We start from the raw sequence: 7,172 nt of genomic DNA on the forward strand, positions 1-7,172 counted from the left end.
GAGCCCAGGAGTTGGAGGTTGTTATGAGCTGTAATGCCATGGCACTCTACCCAGGGGGACAGCTTGAGGCTCTGTCTCAAAAAAAAAAAAAAAAAGAAATAATTTCTCGGCTTGGTACCTGTAGCTCAGCAGCTAGGGTGTCAGCCACATACAGTAGAGCTGGAGGGTTCGAATCCAGCCCAGGTCTGCCAAACAACAATGACAACTACAGCCAAAAAATAGCTGGGCATTGTGGCAGGTGGGAGCTATGATGCCACAGCACTCTACTGAGGGCAACAAAATGTGACAGACTGTCTCAAAAAAAAAAAAAAAAGAAGAAGAAGAAAGAGAAAAAGAATTTCCCAGTGGGCCACACCTGCATGTAATCCCAGCACTCTGGGAGACACAGGTGGGTTGATCCCTTGAGCTGAGGAGTTCAAGACCAGGCTGGCCTTGTGGCAGGCGCCAGTAGTCCCAGCTACTTGGGAGGCTAAGAAGGACCATTTGAACCCAGGAGTTTGAGGTTGCTGTGAGCTAGGTTGATGCTGCTATGGCACTCTACTCAGGGCAACAGAGTGAGACTCTTGTCTTAAAAAACAAACCAAAAAAAACATTAATTTGCCTATGGAATCACTTGAAACCAAAAGGGCTCTGCAAATTACCACTAGGTTTAATCTTTCCTAGAAGCAAGAAGTTCCAGGATGAATATAGCTGAAACCCAATTCTTAAATATTTGCCTGAGTGTACAGGATGGTTACAAATGTTTCCCTGAGAATCTTTTTTTTTTTTTCACCCTGAGAATCTTTAAGAAAGTCAGTCTAGGCTGGGCACAGTGGCTCACACCTGTAATCCTAGCACTCTGGGAGGCTGAGGCAAGTGGATTTTTTGAGCTCAGGAGTTGGAGATCAGCCTGAGCAAGAGCAAAACCTCGTCTCTAAAAATAGCTGGGTGTTGTGATGAGCGCCTATAGTCCCAGCTACTTGGGAGGCTGAGGCAACAGAATCACTTGAGCCCAAGACTTTGGGTTGCTCTGAGCTATGATGCCACGCAACAAGGGTGACAAAGTGAAACTCTGTCTCAAAAAATCAAAAAGTCTATAGAACCCAGTAGTGGGGGTGGGGGGAGAAGTGAAAAGAAAGAAAAGTAAAAAAAAGAAATTTGGTTTCCCGAAATAGTCCTGGCTTCAAGTGAAGCTGTGACTCAAGAGAGTTACCAATTAAATAATCTTCAAAAGTTTTGTCCCAACCATAGTTTTCTCTGTAAATTGTCTTATGCTTTCTCCCCTTCTCATTTCAAAGATAATCAGGAAGTCTCCTAGAATAAGGTTGTTATATTCAAGTCTTGCCCAAAAAGTGTATGAAAAGAAGCTCCTATTTGATTGACTCAAGAGGAACAATTATACTTTCTAAAAGTAAAAAGAGCCGAAGCTAAGAAAATGAGAAGGTTTATAAAGAAGAAGTTCAGTACTTCTTTTTTGGTCTCCTTTCATCACTGGGTGATTTACTTTAATAGTAGCCTGTCATTTCAAACTAGATGACTCAGTGGCCTGGTCATAGATTACCGAGCATTTCATCTCTGGTCACCCATCCGGCCTGTGAAGAAATTGATACTTAGTTCACGACAGAGAAATGCTGCTCACTAATTATCATCCTCTACCATATCCTCCTGACCCTTGCCCAATCAAAAAGATTGGTGCTGTTCTGCTTTGACGGACACAGAAGGAGAAAGGAGAAGATAAAGAAGGACCTTAGTACTAGGGGAAGCGGCTCCCTTCTCGTGGTCACACAAGAAAAGCTGTTTTCAATTTCCCCCTTCAGTTCCTAAAACTGCAACATGGGAATTTATAATCATAACTACCCTTTACCTATCTCTCAGGAATGAAATTCTTTTCCCCAATAAAAATTTGAGAGAATGAAGTAGTTGCTGTTTTGGTCAAGAATATCATAAGTATCCTTACATGGTTAATTAGAAGGAGGTATTAGCCTTCTCAGAGCTGTTTTTTAATTAAGTCAGCAGACCTTACCACAGAGTGACAAGCGACTGTCAAGTTTACACCCACGTACTCCCAGATTTCTAATATGCCCTAGATGGGAGTTTTCATCCCAGTACTCAGAGTGCTAGTTCTTGGGCCTGACCCCGGATTTGCAACTTTCTGCCTGCTCCTTAACTTGGGACTTGCCCCCTTGGATTGCCAGACTGTTCTTTTTTTTTTTTTTTTTTTTTTTTTTGAGACAGAGCCTCAAGCTGTCCCCCTGGGTAGAGTGCCATGGCATTACAGCTCACAGCAACCTCCAACTCCTGGGCTCAAGCGAGTCTCCTGCCTCCGCCTCCCAAGTAGCTGGGACCACAGGCGCCCGCCACAACGCCCGGCTATTTTTTGGTTGCAGCCGTCATTGTTGTTTGGCGGGTCCGGGCTGGGGATTCGAACCCGCCACCTTAGGTGTACGTGGCTGGCGCCTTAGCCGGTTGAGCTATAGGCGCCGAGCCTGCCAGACTGTTCTTAACGTGCAGCAACATCACACTCCTTAGCACATGACCTGTGTGAATAGACGCCTATTTGCTGCCTGGTTCTTAACTCTGATTTTAGGGCTTTTTGGTCAAGCCAATATGTGTAGTCTGGGAAAAATAGAGACATTCTTAGATGGAAAGAACCAAGCCCAGAGTTTATAATTAATGAGGACAGACAACGCAGGGAGTCAGTAACCATACAAATATTTACAAAGGGCCCATATACCTTGCTGTTACAGCCTTGGATTTCATGTACGTATGATATTTATATGCATTATAGCTAGTGTCAGGACACTCACAAGTGATAAACTTCAAACTCAGGTCCCAAAACATGGAGTGTAGCTCTCAAAGTGCACCTTGGATTATAGGGCAAAAATTTGCAGTCATATGCAGTTTCTGTTGCTGGGCTGACAGTGTCACTATGCCTCAAAGACAATAAGTTTGGTGTCCATTTGAGACCTGAGTACTCAGAGGCTGCAATAGGTACATAGATTCTGGGAAGGTCTTCATCCTTTACAAACACAAACACACGGTACCTAAAATTACATACACTTCTACAGGGTAATTCTCATTTTGAATGTTCAAATATTGGGTGTGGTGGCACCTGCCTGAAGTCCTAGCTACTCAGGAAGCTGAGGCAAGGAGATCCTTTGAGCTCAGGACTTTGAGGCTGTAGTCAGCTATGAGCGTGCCATTGCACTCCAACCTGGGTGATAGAGCCCAGCTCTGTCTCTAAAATAAATAAATTAATGTCAAACTTACTAGGATCTTTAAAATAACAAAAGTTGTTTGGACAATAAAAAGCTAGTGGGGAGGGAATGCTTGGTGGGGAGCTAGAAGGCTTGGTTGGAGAACTTACTCAGACTCTGATCAGATGGCTCCCAATTTCTTTGTAAAAAATGAGGAAGGTACTTCTGTATCACATTTGTACCTCGTTCAGCTCTGTGTGATTCTTCGACCTTGACATAGAATTACAGGGCTAGAAAGGCCTTTAGAAGTTACTTAATTCAACTGTTGCTGGACCAAAGAGTTGGTCTGCCTGTCACCCAAGCCAATCAACAGAGAAGCAGATGAGAGATCAACGGTTTCATTTTTATTTACAGAAAAGCCAGCGATTCCGGGGAACAGTGAAGACATCTCCTCAAAGAGCTGTTCTGCCCTCCTGTTTCCCTGTGTTACTTTTATTCCCACAGTAGGAGTAAACATCAGCAAGTTATTAATCATCATAGAATACAGTAAACAGATTCCTCCTCAGAGGTTACAGTTACACAGTATCTTACTATCTTGAAGTGGCTATATCTTCAAAGCATTTTTACTCCAGACTAAATTTAGTTAGTCAACACTTCACTGGGCACACAAAGTGCCCTGGGTCCTTGACCAGTACCATGCAGTCCAGTTCCCCAACTTATCTATGACAGTAGGTCTCAGAAGTGAATCAATAATCCCCAGGTATCAGCAGGTGGCCTCACCCAGCCTTATCAGGGCCTGACCAGCCAGCTGCACCCTGCATGAAATGGCCATTCAGGGCTTGGCGCCTGTGGCTCAAACGGCTAAGGCGCCAGCCACATACACCTAAGGTGGCGGGTTCAAATCCCCAGTCCGGGCCCGCCAAACAACAATGATGGCTGCAACCGAAAAATGGCCAGGCATTGTGGTGGGTACCTGTAGTCCCAGCTACTTGGGAGGCTGAGGCAGGAGACTCGCTTGAGCCCAGGAGTTGGAGGTTGCTGTGAGCTGTGATGCCATGGCACTCTACCCAGGGGGATAGCTTGAAGGCTCCGTCTCAAAAAAAAAAAAAAAAGAAATGGCCATTCAGGTTAACAGTGGTTGGTAATGCAACCACTGATCCTTTAGGAACAGAGATACCAGCATCTCCTGGGCCAGGCCATCCCCTGTCCAAATAGCTCTTATCAGGACAAAGGGCTTTAACTTGAACTGCCACACTCCTCTCTCTTTTTTCTACTGTTAGTTCAAACACCAGGCCCCCAGAAAACACAGTCTAAATTTAATTCTCAATCCCTATGGTAGCTCTTTACATTCCCCTCTCAAGTTCTCTACCTCAAGCAAAACAGTTGCTTCACATATTCCTCATGTGTTGAGGTTTTAGTCCCGTCTCCACTCATTCACTTTCATTTTTATTTTTTAGGGACAGAGTCTCACTACATTGCCCAGGCTAGACTTGAACTCCTGGGCTAAAGCCATCCTCCTGCCTCAGCCTTCTGAATAGCTGGGTATCACCGTGTCTGACCCCCACCCATTCTTGTTTGTCTGTTTCTGTTATATGCTGTCATTGTCCTTCTTAAAGTATGGGGTAGGGCACATCAGGGCATCTGCAGACAAATACTAAGGAGAGGACAAAGACTATGTCCTTGACCCTGTTCTGAGTATATCCTTCTGCTAATGCAGCCCACATGTGAATAAGCATCGGAAGGACAGGCAATCACATCCTTGAATTACTTACTATACCTTTAGTCTTCTTTCACATGTGTGGGTATTAGGGTATACATCTTCTGTGGCCAGGTGCAGGGGCTCACACCTGTAATCCCAGCACTCTAGGAAGCTGAGGCAGATGGATTGCCTGAGCTCATGAAATCAAGACCAGCCTCAGTCAGATTGAGACCTCATCTCTAAAAATAGCCAAGCACTGTGGCGGGCACCTATAGTCCCAGCTACTTGGGAGGCTGAAGCAAGAGAATCCCTTGAGCCCAAGAGTTTGATGTTGACACCACAGCACTGGACCAGGGGCAACAAAGTGAGACTGTCTCAAAAAAGAAAAAAAAAAAAAAAAAGGAATACCTCTTCTATTCTGTGTTGTTTAATTGGGGGGTTTATTTCAAGTATAAAGCCTTGCCATTTACTCCTGTTGGATCTCATCCTTGTTAGTGCTAAAAGAAAAGCCCAAGGCAAATGGGTGAGCAATGGGCCTCAGGGGAAAAGGAATAAGAAATAGGCCAGAGGAGTAAAGAGTGAACTCCCAAGCCTGACTGAGGGACGACTAAGTTAAGAGGGTAGCCTGAAGTTTCCGTCTAATTTTGCTCCCTCTCAAACCCCAAGAAATCAACACAACAGGATTCTTTTTAAGGCACAGACTCACAAAGATAAGGAGAATAGAGAAGCCATAACAGTAACAAAGTTTTGGAATTTGAAAAGCTGATAAATAAGTGGTAACTAACTTAACCCATCTGAGAAAGCCAGTTAGTGAGGGAGGAGTTAGGAAAGATTCCATATGCACCCCCAAAGTCCTAAAGGTTCAGGGAGTGGAGGAATGCGGTTCCACTGAAGTGAGGAGGAAGGTGAGCTAAAAACCAATTGGATGAAGGTTGCTCTAAGAAGCTAATAGATCCCTTCAGCCCCTTCCCCACCTCACCAGTAGGAGGTAAGTTATCTGGACAATAAGGCATTGTGGAAGGTGGCTTTCCGTTTTCAGGGAATTTAATATTATTTTCAGAGGATTAAGGGAGTCTTTTCAGCTCAGCCTTTTTCCTACAGACAAAATATTAGAGGATACTTCTCTACAGAATTCAACCAATCCAAGAGGAAAAACCAAAGAATTTGGACTTTAAGGATTCCTCAATGATATTCCTCAGCCAGGTCATCACACAGTGACACAATCAACTCCCACCCACACGCTCAGAGCATCCATACACTCCGCAAAGGTGACTTTTATAAATATAAGTAAACATCTAAGGTTCACCAAGCATACAAGGGAAATGTCCAGCATGAAAACAGATCACAACATACAAACAGAAAACAAAATTAAACATCCAACCTGATGTAAACAGAGATTGCAGAAAAATATGTCATCACAAAAGTTTAATCAATAACCTCAGAAAGATAAAATATTGCATTCAAGAAATAAGAATATTTAGAGACCATTAATAGAAATGAAAATCTCATCAAAAGGTTTGAAAAACACAGTTGAAGAAATTTCCCAGAAAGTAGAGCACATAACAAAAAAACAAAAAAGAAAAAAGAAAAGAAAATAGGAGCGTGGAGATGCAAATAAAAGGATCCAGTCAAGAATATCTAATATTTGAATAATAAGAGTTTTATAAAGAAAGAATAGAAAAAAATATAGGACAGGAAATTATCAAAGAAATAATTCAAGAAAATTTCCCAGAACTTAAAGATATGTGTTTTCAGATGAATGGACCCATCTAATGCACAGCACAATATTTGAAAACAGAGGTTCATATCTGTAAGCCACTACATCTTGGGAGGCCAAGGTAGGAGGATTAGTTGAAGCCAGGAGTTTGAGATCAGCCTGAACAAGAGCAAGATCCCATCTCTAAAAAAAAAGTAACCAGGCATTGTGGTGCAACCTGTAGTCCCAGATACTACAATAGTCTGAAGATATCCTCAGACATGAACTGTCTAAAAGGAGGTTGAAGCAGGCGGTTCACTTGAGCCCAGAAGTTTGAAGTTGTAGTGAGCTATAATGACACCACTGTACAGAGTAAGACTCTGTCTCAAAAAAAAAAAAAAAGAAAGAAAGAAAGAAAAGAAAATAGAACCACAGAAAAAACACATGTGCATGACATTTAAAAACACTGGGGATGAAGAGGTGATCATAAAGTATTTCAGAAAAGAAAATCTGCTACATGGTATAAAGAATCAGAAGTCAGGGCCGTGCCCATGACTCAGTGGTTAGGGCGCCGGCCACATGCATTGGGGCTGGCAGGTTC

Source organism: Otolemur garnettii, unplaced genomic scaffold (genome assembly GCF_000181295.1).
Source record: "Otolemur garnettii isolate 467f Iridium unplaced genomic scaffold, OtoGar3 scaffold00045, whole genome shotgun sequence".
Lineage (NCBI taxonomy): Eukaryota > Metazoa > Chordata > Mammalia > Primates > Galagidae > Otolemur > Otolemur garnettii.